This window comes from Aethalodelphis obliquidens, unplaced genomic scaffold (genome assembly GCF_003676395.1).
Source record: "Aethalodelphis obliquidens isolate GAN/ISIS:26980383/991018 unplaced genomic scaffold, ASM367639v1 scaffold50, whole genome shotgun sequence".
Taxonomy (NCBI): Eukaryota; Metazoa; Chordata; class Mammalia; order Artiodactyla; family Delphinidae; genus Aethalodelphis; species Aethalodelphis obliquidens.
Genome location: NW_020837994.1, coordinates 5,203,799 through 5,217,379, shown reverse-complemented (window position 1 = coordinate 5,217,379; position 13,581 = coordinate 5,203,799). Strand labels below are relative to the sequence as shown.

The 13,581-nt window shown below is 43.6% G+C and overlaps 1 protein-coding gene and 1 pseudogene across 1 annotated transcript in view; one reads left to right on the top strand and one right to left on the bottom strand.

The window, feature by feature from the left end:
* The window catches only part of GAB2 (GRB2 associated binding protein 2), a 174,752-nt gene that overhangs the window by 77,730 nt on the left and 83,441 nt on the right, over window positions 1-13,581 (top strand). The gene's annotated exons all lie outside the window — the stretch shown is intronic.
* LOC113607708 (RNA-binding protein with serine-rich domain 1 pseudogene) lies at window positions 11,034-12,412 on the bottom strand (annotated as a pseudogene).

The window sequence follows — 13,581 nt, the reverse complement described above, 5'->3', positions numbered from 1 at the left end:
TGAGCTTAGGCAAAGGTGGTGACTTACCTGCTGTGGTTAAAGAGCATAGACTGAGTCTCTGCCCAAATAAATTTCTATTCAATTTCTCCTTAGTCTTCATCTCATTGAGTCAGAACTACGTCTTCTTCAGACATGTTTCAGGGTAGCAAACTGAGTTCTCAGGTGATTTAAACATTCTCTATAATATCGTTTCATCTATTCAACAAGGATCACTGAGGTCCTAGTCTATGTTTGTGTCTTTGTCTGTAGCTGAGAATACAGAGATGGACAAACTGTTACTCTCAAGAAGCTCAGGCAACTCAAGAAGCTCATAGCAGAATGTAGACACCTCCACAGACAAATAATAATAATAGCCTGAATCTTTTTTGGAATAAGACAAAGCTAATTTAAAGTAACAATTTCTTTTCCTATAGGAAAGCCATTCAGAGCACTTTCATGACCACAATTTCACGTTTTTGCTCTGCATCTAGACTTTTTTTAACCTACAGAAAAAAATTGTACAAACTTGATTCAATAGAGTTTACTACTGTTACTGACCTGTGACCATGATGTATCATTTCATTTTCTAAGGAAAACCAAATTAATGCAAAAACAAAATCCCCCTAAAAGTTTATCAGCATGAACTTAAGTAATTTTTTCATTTGCATGGTATTTGTGTTCGCTAGCCCTCCTCTGGCATCAAGCTGTGATTATTTAATTTAAAAACAAAATATTTTGGGCCGCACTGAAGAGCTTGTGGGATCTTAGTTCCTCAATCAGGGGTCGAACCTGCACCCTCAGCAGTGACAGTGCAGCATCCTAACCACTGGACCACCAGGGAATTCAGTTGTGATGATTTTAAATAAGACATTTACCTGAAAATAACACCTGTTTTGACTATCTCACAAGTTTGGAAGCATTTTCCATAAAAAGAAATGAAGAAGCTCTTTGGGCACTGGTATGGAATAAGCTCCAAGATATAATTTAAGTGGAAAAAAGTGAGCCTCAGTTACACTATCTGTAATGATACTGAATCATACTATGCAACCATTTGTATTTAAAAAGGGAAATATTATATATATTTACTGTTGCATACGTAAAATATCTCTGAAATGAAACACAAGAAACTCGTAACAATGGCTATCTCTACAAAGCAGAGAACAGGATGGCTGGGGTTAGGGTGGAGGGAGACTTTTCTGTTTGCTATTTTAGACCTCTTGATTCTCGAGCCATGTTACTTCAAAAATACAGTGTTTAAAAATAAATGAACAAAAATGGTTTAGGGATAATTTACTACTAAAGTTCATAGGAATAGGCAATTGTGGATTTTCTTTTTTATGCATGGCATTATTTCATCTCATGTTTTCTGGTAAAATCATCCTCTAAGTATAATCTCTATATCTCTTGACTGCTGACAGTGTGGTGGTTGTCAGGGTGTTGCTAAGTCATGTAAGATTCTTAGAAATCGCACGCTTTAGGTTGGTAGTAGTTTCTGTGGTCAGGAAGAAGGTGCATATGAGCATAGATAGAGTTCTCAGAAATCTAGCATCATAAACTTTCAGGGCTGAAAGATACAGGAGTTCATTCTAGTTCTCCTCTCACCGTATGTTTGTATTCCCTCTGCAACATTCCTGCTTAGGGGTCATTGTCATTACGATGTTGCTGCATATTATTAATGCCAGCTAAATTAAGAGTGCCTCAACTTAAGTGGTCTCTGTGCTGTCCTGGGAAGATCACTGGACTAGAAGTCAGATTGACATCTAACCTCAGCTCTGCCACTGGTTCACTATGTGGCTTCAGGTAAATCACCTTCCCTCTCTGGGTCTCTGTTTCTTCATCTCTAAAATTAGGGCATTATTAATTTTGATTATCAATTAAAAAATAAAATAAAATTAGGGCATTAGACTGTGCCAGGGGTGGAAGGTACAAGGTATGCCTGTTGCCACTTCCCCCTCCCTACACATGATAGACATCAGTTCCGTTTGGGCAGGTTCTTTACGATAGATTTACCACAAATGAAGTCTCGGAATGCTTCTCAGCACAGTCCTCCAAGCAACTAGAACCAATAGGTAGGACTTGGGTAGGACTTGGCAAGTGAGATAAAAGTCATTCCGTTTCATCTCTAAGGTTCTCAAGCAGCAGTGTGCTGGTAAATGTTTAACAACAGGTTCTCAGAAAGAAAAAAAGAAGAAGAAGAAGAAGATGCTCTGATTTATAGCATTTGCCAGTTTTCATGATATAAATACTCCCACCATGACTGATGTCAAATTACTAAGGTGAAATCAGCTGGGTTGCAGAACTACTGAAAACTTAACAATCAGCTTTCATGAGCTGATAGAAGCTGACTCCAGCATATAACTATAAAATCGATGACTTTGGACTAACTGACCACAGCTGTAAGTGAAAATGACATCCTCCCTATGGAATTTTATCCGGAGGTATAATTCTTGGTTTACAGTCTTTTGGATTTGGAAATACTTGAGTGTCAAGAGATCTTTATGAAATTCTTCTACTCCCCTGAGCCTCAGTTACACTATCTGTGAAATGGGACCAAGGATTCCTACCTCCTAAGATTATAGTCAGTAATGAGAGACTGCATATAAATCACTTAGCAGGGACTTCTCTGGCAGTCCAGTGCGCTTCCAATGCCGGGGTGTGGGTCTGATCCCTGGTCAGGGAACTAAGATCCCACATGCCTTGTGGCACGGCCAAAAAATAATAATAATAATAATAATCACTTAGCACAGTGCCTAGCCCATCGTTTGACCTCTCAAATATTCCCCTCCCTTACCAAAGTGGAGGTTGTTATGTTAGATTGTGTTTTTATCTTTTCCAGACTCCCAAAAAACTTGCCGTTGCTCTCCTTTCAGCCCTTCTCTTTTCCTAACCATTCTACTCCCTTGACGTTCCCTTTTCCTCTCCCTCCTCTGCTCTAATATACTGAACCTTCTGTCTGAATGGAATCTAAATACTTAATCTTACCTATTCCTAATGTGTTATCTGTATTTATCCTCTATCCAAACCTCTCTTGGTAATCTGTGCTGTTGGAGACTGTAGGCACACTTGCAGGCAGAGACCAACTCTGTGTCTCTTGGACTGTCCCCCGTCACCACACCATGAGTAAATAAGTGTTAATAAGTCACCTCTCAGGATCAAACTTATATCAAGGATGTTGCAAAAAAACAGCTTCTCTTACGCAGGTACCCGAGAAGGCTGCTGGTGGCAGATACCTAGTATGTGTTCTGGTTCTGAGATGAAGTCCACATTCCTTAACTTCTTCTCCTTGCCTTTCTCTGATCCCTTCAATAAGGATATAAGACCCTCTTGCTATTCATTCCACTAGCATGCCATATTTCCCTTTATCATAATATTGATCATGCTTTATTATAATTATTGATACTTGTTTTTTGGTTGACATCTCTGCTAGGTGCTGGGCTCTGAGATCAAGGACCGCGTCTGTATTGTTTACTGCTCTATCCTCGGCCCCTAGCACAGTGCCTGGTACATGGTAGAATACTGAATGTATAAATTCATTATTTTAAATGAATTTTTAATAAGAATTTGCTATCCTAGAAAATGAATAGAAAGCCTCTAATGTAACTCGTTGCTGAGTTTGGTTAGTCATGTGGTAAATTTTCTTACAGCATATCTTCTTTAAGTTGTGTACTCAGGTAAGAGCTTGCAGTTTCTGTCATTATATCTGGTTCTCTCAAGAGCCATAGAGATCAACATTACAAAGCCTAAGGGAAAGTCAGAGGGGTAGACATGGGAGAAAAAAAATCTGAACAACAGGAACTGTACCACTTTTTTTACCTTCTAATGCTATAATATGTATCTTCATGCATATATAGTTTTCCTTCCTTTGAATTATTCCCTTAGTCATTTGCCAGAAATGAGAATTATTGGGCAAAAGGGGATGAACATTTTTAAGGCTCTTGAAATACTCCCAGATTGTTTTCCAGACACATCATATCAACAAATAGCTTTGAGCAACAGACATGGGTGTCTGTTTAACCACACACTTACCACCACTGGGAAATGTCATTAAAATCTTTTTTGCTAGTTTAATAGAGGGGAGAAAATGGTCTTCCCCATTCCTTTCAGTTAATGTTTGGTCTTTTAAATCTGCTCCTTCATGCAGCTCTTTCTGAAGGAGCATCCTACCCCTCAAAGACTTGTTCAGAGGCTGTGAGGCTCACAACCTCATTGGCCCCTGGGGCACAGCATCTCCGTTGTGCTGTGGTGGGGAGGGTGATAGAGGGAAAACATAACACAAACCACACCATTGTTAGGGGATGAGGTTGCTGGGATAATGCTGTGAGAAGGGATGAAAAGAACGATTCTCTATTCTTGATTGTTGTGATGTCCAAGGATGAGCCAACAGCTCCAGCACGGGAAGGGATGGGTCTTTACTGCTGCCAGATGCTCCTTTTTCCATTGCTGCCTTCCATTATTTCTGGTTCGAAGGGGGTGAGGGGGGTAGCCTAGCAGCTGAAACAGATTAACTTTTATGCCTAGTTTCCTCCCTTTGAGTGATTGCCCTGGACCTGGGGACATTCACAATTAGTCAGAAACTGTTTAGAAATAAGAATGTGGTTCAAGGTCCATAATGTAGAAGAGCCAACCTTCTGGAGTTCATGCACCATTCCTGCCTTTATCTGTGGGAGCTGCATGAGGCAAAGAGAGCTTTCTTCCCTCTCCTTCCCTACTGCCACTGCCTCATTCAGGCCCTCATCCTGTTTTGTCTCTACTATGGCAATAGCTTCCTGTTTCCCTCCCTTAATCTACCCTCTTGTACACTGTTACCAACGTGATATTTCTATGACCTGCACATCAGATCTCGTCACTCTCCAGCTTCAGCTGTCGGCGCTTCCTCAGAACTTTTAGCATAAAATCCAAGCTCCTTTTCCCAGCTTTTGGGGCATTTAGCAATCAGATCCCAAACTGCTTTTCCAGACTGGCTTCCACCTCTCCTCTGGACTGTGCCCTGACTAGTGTATCCATTCTCTATGAGGGACTCCCATTGGTCCTTCTGCCCTGTTTGCCCTTCTGCCTCTGTTCTACCTGCCTCACTCTTTCTAATCCCTCCTCAAAAATCAAGGGCCCTCAATTATCACTTCTCTGGTGGATTTTCCTGGACTTCCCCTAGCAGTTAATCACTCTCTCCTGTAACCTACACATAGATCACGATGTCTACCTTTGTTTCCCTCAAATCAGGAATTATCACCTTCCTTTTGTATATTTGTATTTGTGAATCCCCCAGCCCCTATCACAATATTTTGCACACAATAAGTGCTCAAAAATGTTTCCTTTCCTTCCCTTCTGCTAGCCTATTCTTGCGGTATGCGGGGCCCTCACTGCTGTGGCCTCTCCCGTTGCGGAGCACAGGCTCCGGACGCGCAGGCTCAGCGGCCATGGCTCACGGGCCTAGCTGCTCCGTGGCATGTGGGATCTTCCCGGAACGGGGCACGAACCCGTGTCCCCTGCATCGGCAGGCAGACTCTCAACCACTGCACCACCAGGGAAGCCCTGCTAGCCTACTCTTAATCTCTTTAACCTTCAATGTGTTTGTATTTTTATAGCTGAAAGGGAATGTAGTATAGTTTAATCCTTTTTTTTTTCTTCTTCTTTTTTTTTAATGGTTAAAAAAAAACCAAAGCTCAGTAAAGAGAGGAATTCATCCTGGAATACACAGCCAGATTTAATGGCAGAGCTGGGGAACTGGATTGGTGCTGAGCTCCTTAGGTAGTTTGAAAAGATCTTTGAAATAAAGGATTGCATCAGGGGAGAGGAAGGAACTAAGGTTCATTGCCAAGTTTTATTGCTGGATGCTTTATGTATGTTAATTATTTCTATTTTTGGAACCTTATTCCTTTTTTAAAAAATTGTCGTAAAATATACATAACATAAAATTTAGCAACTTGACCATTTTTAAGTGTACAAGTTCAGTGGCGTTAAGTACATCCACATCCTTGAATGGTGGTACAACTGCCACCACCACCCATCTCTAGAACTCTTTTCATCTTGCAGAACTAAAACTCTGTACCCATTAAACAACAACTCCCTATTCCCTCCTCCCCCAGCCCCTGGCAATTACCATTCTACTTTCTATGTCTATGGGTTTGACTTCTCTAGGTACCTCATGTACGTGGAATTGTGCAGGAGTTGCCTTTTGTGACTGGTTTATTTCACTAGGCATGAAGCTTGCAAGATTCATCCATGTTGTTGCATGTGTCAGAATTTCCTTCCTTTTTAAGGCTGGATAATATTCCATTGTGTGTATATACTGCATTTTGTTTCTCCCTGCATCCACAGATGGACACTGGATTGCTTCCACCTTTTGGCTACTTTGAATAATGCTGCTATGAACATGGGTATACACGTATCGTTCAAGACCCTGTTTTCAATTTTTTTTTGGTATATACCCAGAAGTGGAATTGCTGGGTCATATGGAAATTCTATTTTTAATTTTTTGAGGAACCACCAAACTGTTTTCTATAGCAGCTACATTACTTTACATTCCCACCACAGTGCACAAGGGTTCCTATTCCTTCACATCCTTGACACATTTGTTACTTTCTGTTTTTTTTGATAGCAACCATCCCAATGGATGTGCAGTGGTATCTCATTGTGGTTTTGATTTGCATTTCCCTAATGATTAGTGAGGTTGAACATTCTTTCATGTGCTTATTGGCCATTTGTATATCTTCTTTGGAGAAATGTCTATTCAAATCTGCCCCCTTTTTAGTCAGGTTGTTTTTGTTGTTCTCATCGTGTTGAGTTGTAACGGCTCTTTATATATTCTGGATATTAACCCCTTATCAGATATATGATCTGCAAATATTTTCTCCCATTCCATGGGTTATCTTTTTGCTCTTTTGTGTCCTATGATTCACAGAAGTTTTTAATTTTTCTGTAGTTCAATTTACCTATTTTTTTTCTTTGGTTACCTGTGCTTTTGGTGTTATATCTAAGAAATCATTTCCAAATCCAACATCATGGAGCTTTTCCTATATGTTTTCTTCTAAGAGTTTTATGGTTTTTGGTCTTACATGTAAGTCTTTGATCCATTTTTAGTTAATTTTTGTGTATGGTATAAAGGTTCATCTTCATTCTTTTGCATGTGGATATCCAGTTTTCCCAGCACCATTTGTTGAACCGTTATATGTTACCTCATTTTATATGCACAGTAATCCTGGGATGTTATAACTATCTAAGGGATAAGAAAACAGAAGTTGAAATATCCCTGGAGACACCCTAAAAGCAGGGTCCTTTGTAACCTAAGTGGGCCAAAGGTATAAAAGAAGAAGAAAAAGACCATTTATGATATAAAGTGAGAAGGGGGAATGGAGAGGGAAAAAATTGCATAGGCAGCTAGCCTTGAGCAGAACTTAGGGGTAGACTTCAAGTTCACTTGAGAGCCCTTCTTCTGCCCTTTTACTGTCCTCCTCCCTCATGTGACTGTGCGTCTCTGATTCTCTTAAGGTAGCTCCTTGGTTTGCTGACTCTATTTTTTTTTTTTTTTTTTTGGCGGTACACGGGCCTCTCACTGTTGTGGCTTCTCCCATTGCAGAACACAGGCTCTGGACGCGCAGGCTCAGCGGCCATGGCTCACGGGCCCAGCCGCTCTGTGGCGTGTGGGATCTTCCCAGACCAGGGCACGAACCTGTGTCCCCTGCATCGGCAGGCGGACTCCCAACCACTGTGCCACCAGGGAAGCCCATTGCTGACTCTTTTGAAATTCTTTTAAGAGGATCATTTATAGCTTTTCCACAGTCTGTCCCAACCTGTTTTCTCAGCCTTCCCTGTGTCACTCCTTTCCTGCCACTATGAACCCTTACTTGAGCTGTGTTAGTTCTCACTGCCACCTTTATTCCACATGGTCATTTTAGTCACTCTGCTTTTAGTGCACTACTGTCTCTCTCCAAGTCCTCATACTCATCTGTGTGTCTCCACAGCATGTGGCACAGTGCCAGCCACAGAAGTGGGTGCTCAGTAAATATGTTGAGAAGATGATGAGACAGTTTTTGTTCATCTGTAATCTTGAATGCATAATCATTGTATTCATATTTGTGTTGATAACAGTACTCACTCATAGTGATTATGAATGCATAATCATTCCGCATGTGCATGACAGTCTTCCTCTCAGGGATTTTAAAAGATCTTGTGAAATGGTCTCTGCCTGCCGTTGACTGCAGTCCACCTAGGAGAAGACAAAATACTTTTCCGTGCACTTTACTCCTCTGTATAACATGTAGTCCTTGCAGCATTCAGTGAGTGGCAGGGAGGGCTGACCTTAGCCCCGTTCACTGTTAGGATGCTAATGCATAGCAAAGTTGAGGGGTTTGGCTGAGGTCACACAGGCAGAAGAAGATTGAGGTGGGATTTGAACCTGGGTGACGGACCAGGCAAGATGCTTAACCATTTCAAGCAGCTCGTTTTGTTCGTCCTCAAAATGAAGATAATATCATGTACTTCCTAGGTGGTTGTGAGTATTGAAAATCAGACAGTGTACATGAGTAAAGAGTTGAGCACAGTCCTGGCACATTGTATAGGTGCTCAAATGCTAGCTAGTATTATTTGTCTCTGTATCTGGTGTTTCGTCCCTCTTGTAACACATTGTGTATTACTTTGGAAAAGAGGTTTGCGAGTACCATCACAGTGATTTAGTCTCCGTTTGTTGGGAGTATTAATAGGCACCCCTGTTTACATGTGTGTCCTACGTAAAGTACCTCCTGTGATTCCTGTCTGACTCAGGTGCTCAGTGAATGATTCCTTTACGTCCCTCCTGGCTTTGTGCTTTTATGCATGAATTACAGGGGACTTGATACTTCTGGACTTGATACTTCTAAGTCCAGAGGCTAAGGAATAATCCAGTTTGGAATAGAACACAGACCTCTCTCATAATTTCCAGACGGTGAGTTCTTTTCAGTTACTCTTTCTGCAGTCTCCTCTGTGTTCCCTTCACATCTGTGTGTGTGTGTGTGTGTGTGTGTGTGTGTGTGTGTGTGGTAGGTGGATTTAAGTTGGAAGAGTCATTGAGGCGTAGTAGAAGCTAATCTGTACCAATGTCTTATTTGCAGTTTGTAGAGGCCCCACGGCACTTGTGTGATAAATGGTGTTGTGTAAGTTAAAATGCAACTAAGGGTCTCTTCAGTGTTTCTTGAATTAAGTTTATTATGTGTGCTAATTTGCGCCTAGAGGCTTTTGTTGTTATTTGTTGTAGTGACTGCGGCAGTAATGAGCCTGCTCCCAGCATAGCTCGGCACGTGCCCCATAGACAGTTTATTTGCATTTGGCAGGACTCCACGGTGTACCCTGAACAAATGAATCAGCCTATTTGGGGCATGGGAAAAAGGAATCATAGGGAGGCAATGAGTGTTGCTCATGAGCCCCAGTGATCTGAGATGGGGGAATACCAGACAGTTCTTGTTCTGTTCCTACCTGGATTATTGCTTAGCCTATGGAGTATCAAGTCCCTTGTAATTCACCGACAAAAGCACAAAGCCGGGGTGGGGGCATGGGGGTAGGAGGGATTCGTGCAGGGATGGGCCAAGGAAAGGAATCATTCACTGAGCGTCCGAGTCAGACAGGCATCACATGAGGCGCTTTACCTAAGGCTCCCATGCGAAGCAGGAGTGGCTGTTAATATTCCCAATAATCTAGGATTCTGATCCAGGCTCAGGACTATCTGCTTTATTGTAGTGGGTAATACTTTGTTTATCTGGCAGCTGCATTGATCCACACGTTTGAAGAACTTAAAAAATCTTCAGAGTGGTCCCAAAGCCAACACACTAACGCTTACACACGACTGATTCTTTTTACAACCTCATAAGATAAACAGAGCAGGTGATACTTTCTTCATGAGTCTTAGAGAGGTCCTGGAACTTTCCTGGGATCACACAATAAATAGCAGACTAATGATTGAACCCAGTTTGTCTGACAGATCACCACTCAAAGGTCCTCTAGTTATAAGATTCAACATAAAACAGTGTATTATGTAATAACGTCTTATTTTTACTTCCTGCTTCTACCACCCTTGTTGAGAGTCTTAATACTTCAGACCTAAAACGTTGCAGAAATCCCTAGCTGAGAGATGTAAGGCAGGTCTGAGTTTAAGAGGAGAAGCCTTGGTTAGCAAGAAGAGCCCAGAAGACAGAGTCAGAAGTCCTCGCTTTGGTACCTCATAGCTTTTTATCTATGGTTAAGTTACTTAGCTGCTTCATGCCCCAGTTTCTTCATCTGTAAAATGAGATAACAGTAGTAACTACTCATAGGATGGGTAAGGATGAAATATATATAAAATGCATAGTTCAGTGCCTGGCATAGAGTAAATGTATTTAGTTATTATTCTTATGCTAAACAGCACACAGCTTGGAGAAAACGCAAAATAATCTCCCTCTTGCTTTTCCCATATTTTCCAACAAAGCACAAACACAACATTATCTAAAATGCTACAAAGTTATAAAACTCAAAACAGAAAATTTACAGTACCGACTATACAATAAAAGCCAAAAAAGCAATGTGCACGTTGCCAAGGTAACCTGCAAGACCACCATGAATACCAGTACAACAGGGGGTTCTGTGATGACCTAGCAGAGCTGGCTCTCAACTCGCTCACCAATTTCAGAGAGAGAAAGGGAGACGTGGGGTGTGCGTGTGCGCATGTGCATGCATGAGTACATGTGCAAAGAACCATTTGGGGCAGATAATGGGGTATTTGACCCTAGAGGTCCGGAGAGGACTCAAGCCGGGAGCAGAGCCAGGCTAACAGGAGTGACAGCCGCGTAAAAGCATGCCCTTTCCTGAGGGACTCTGCAGGCCACCAGATTGGCCTCAGGTCATCTGTGGAATGGAGGAATGTGCTCCCAGGCTGGGGCTGAACCACCACCTGGAGCCCCCTGCTCATCCCCGCTGGCTTTGCCACCAAACTGACTCTCAGGAACTAGAAACGTGGGAGCTGTCTGGCTAGAAAACTGGAGGGCATCTTTATCGGCATGACCCCAAACCAACAATGCTCCTGCAGCCAGAACTCTGCCACCAGGGCAGACGTCTCAGTTGCTGCCTTCACCTTTGAAACCTGCCCCTGAGTGAGGGATTTCTTTCCTACTGATCCTCCTTCGGCTAGAAAAGTGACAAAGGTGAGTTGGATGGGATGCAGCTCCCAGGGGCGGAGCTTCAGTGGCCCTGCTTATCAGGAGGAGTTGGAGCTGGAGTGGCTCCTGCGATGGCAGCAGGCGGAGGACCTGCATGCGCCGCCGAGGGGAACGTGGCCTTCTCCTCAACCGTCGGGGTGACCTGCGCCACATGGGGGACAGTGGCAGCATTCTCCTGGGAGGGCCGACTCGCCTGGGGGTGGCCTAGGCCAGGGGGCCGGCACAGCAGTGGCAGTGGTCCTCCCGGCCAACAACTTGTCCTCTGTCCGTGTGCTTCAGCGCCTTCTTGGCTTCATCTGGTTTCTCAAACTCCACATATGCGTAGCCTTTAGGCAGATGGGGGTGCATCCTTTCTACAGGGACGTCAATCATTCTAATTTTCCCATAGATGGAGAATATATCCATGATGTGATCTTGGTCACATTCCTGGTGAGGCTCCCAATGTGTTCTCTGGTGGGTTTAGGGGACAGCTCTGCCTTTTCCTTTCCTTTTCATCTAATTGGGGTGGTTTGGATTTGGAGCGGGAACGCTGCCTGTTGTCATGCCGGCGCCGAGAAGGACTCGGAGAGCCAGGGGAGCTGCCAGAGCTGGAGCTGCGGGATGTGCTGGAACTTCCTGAGCGGCTCGATGCCGAAGATGAGCTGCAGCCGCTGCTGGAGCCCGAGCCGCAGGTCGAGCTGGACCGAGACCTGGTGCTGCTGCTACCACTGGAAGCGCTGCGCCTCTTTCGAGTTTTTTTTTTCTTTTTTTTTTTTTTTTTTTTTGCGGTACGCGGGCCTCTCACTGCTGTGGCCTCTCCCATTGCGGAGCACAGGCTCCGGACGCGCAGGCTCAGCGGCCATGGCTCACGGGCCCAGCCGCTCCACGGCATGTGGGATCTTCCCGGAACGGGGCACGAACCCGTGTCCCCTGCATCGGCAGGTGGACTCTCAACCGCTGCGCCACCAGGGAAGCCCTCTTTCGAGTTTTATCCCCACCACCGCCCTTCTCGCTTGACTCCTTTATCTTTAGAGCGATCCTTGGGCTTCTCATCAGAGCGGTCTTTGCATTTGGTAGGAGAAGGAGCCCTAGTGCTGGACTTGTTATTATTTTCTTTGACTCCTAACAAGCTCTTCTTTTTCACTCCTGATAAATCCATTCTCCCCTTCTGAGGTGTTCAGAGCAGCAGTGACGGCCTCACTTAATCTGAACTCTCACTTCTAACTTGAGTCTGAGAAACTATCCCTCATCAACTACAATTTACACCAAAGTGCAGCATCTCCCACCACCACCCCCCGCCCCCGCCCGCGACCTCCTCCTGCCCTCCTCAGCTGCTGAGGCTGGCCTTCCTATATTTTATTATTGAAGAATTATTGGGAAATACTTTATCCTTTCCCCCTTTCCTCGTCCTCCTTCTCTTCTTCCTCCACCTTTTCCTCTTCCTTCATAGGACAGCCTGGCTCAGAGCTTACATTAAACGCCAGGGGGGCATTCAGTTGATTGTAGCATTCATTGGATTCAGTGCGTCTTACATAATGTCCTGCCTTGTGACATAGACGTGGAAAAAGAATTGTTTCCAAGCCTAGAGTTGGGAGGGAAGTCCGTATTCTTAGTCATTTGCAGCAAGGCGTGAAGCTGCTTTCTATCAATAGCTCCAGAACTGCACAGCATTATTTGTTAGATACAGCTGTCAGTAGAACTCACCTATGCCTCCTTCCTTGTGCCTCCCACCCCATCTCAGTGTCTCAGGTATCCAGCCTTTGCCTAAGCTGGCCTGAGCTTCTGGTAGGAACCTCTCTCAGGACCTACCGTCCCCTGCCTGGTTACCACCTCTCCCTGAGTCCAGGTGTCTAACACTTTCTAGGTGTCTGGCTACTCTGGTAAACTAATTGCATCTTAGGTATTTGTGGAAAGAAGTAATGAATAAACAAATGTATTGAGGCAATATGAAAGCAATACAATAACCAGTACCAAGGCATTAACACCCACTGCCTGGCCCAGGCCTGGCGCAAAGCAGTGGCTCAGTGAAGATGTTGCATAAATTATTACTTTTAGTGTAATACATTTGCTCTCCTAATCATGTGTTTGAAGCCTAGTTCAAATGCTTCCTCCTTTGTTAGACTGTTCTCATATCAGATATAAACTTTCCCACTTCTATACTGTAACAGAATTTTATAGGAAAGTTTAGAACGTTTATATTCTTTATTTAGGGAAAGAAAAAAAACAGCCTTTCACTTCTGGTTCTCACAACAACGCTGTCCAGATTATCATCTTCATTTTATAGTTGAAGCTTGGTGATATGAAAGATCCCAAGTCCATGCAGTTCATAAGTAGCAAAGCTGGCTCCAAAGCTTACTTTCAGCTATTAAATTGTTCCTGGTGCACTATGGTGCACAGGTGAGTGTGTGTTTTATTTAGTTGCGTTCACCGCTGGAACAGAGGCGCTTTTACTCTAAGGACTGTCTCC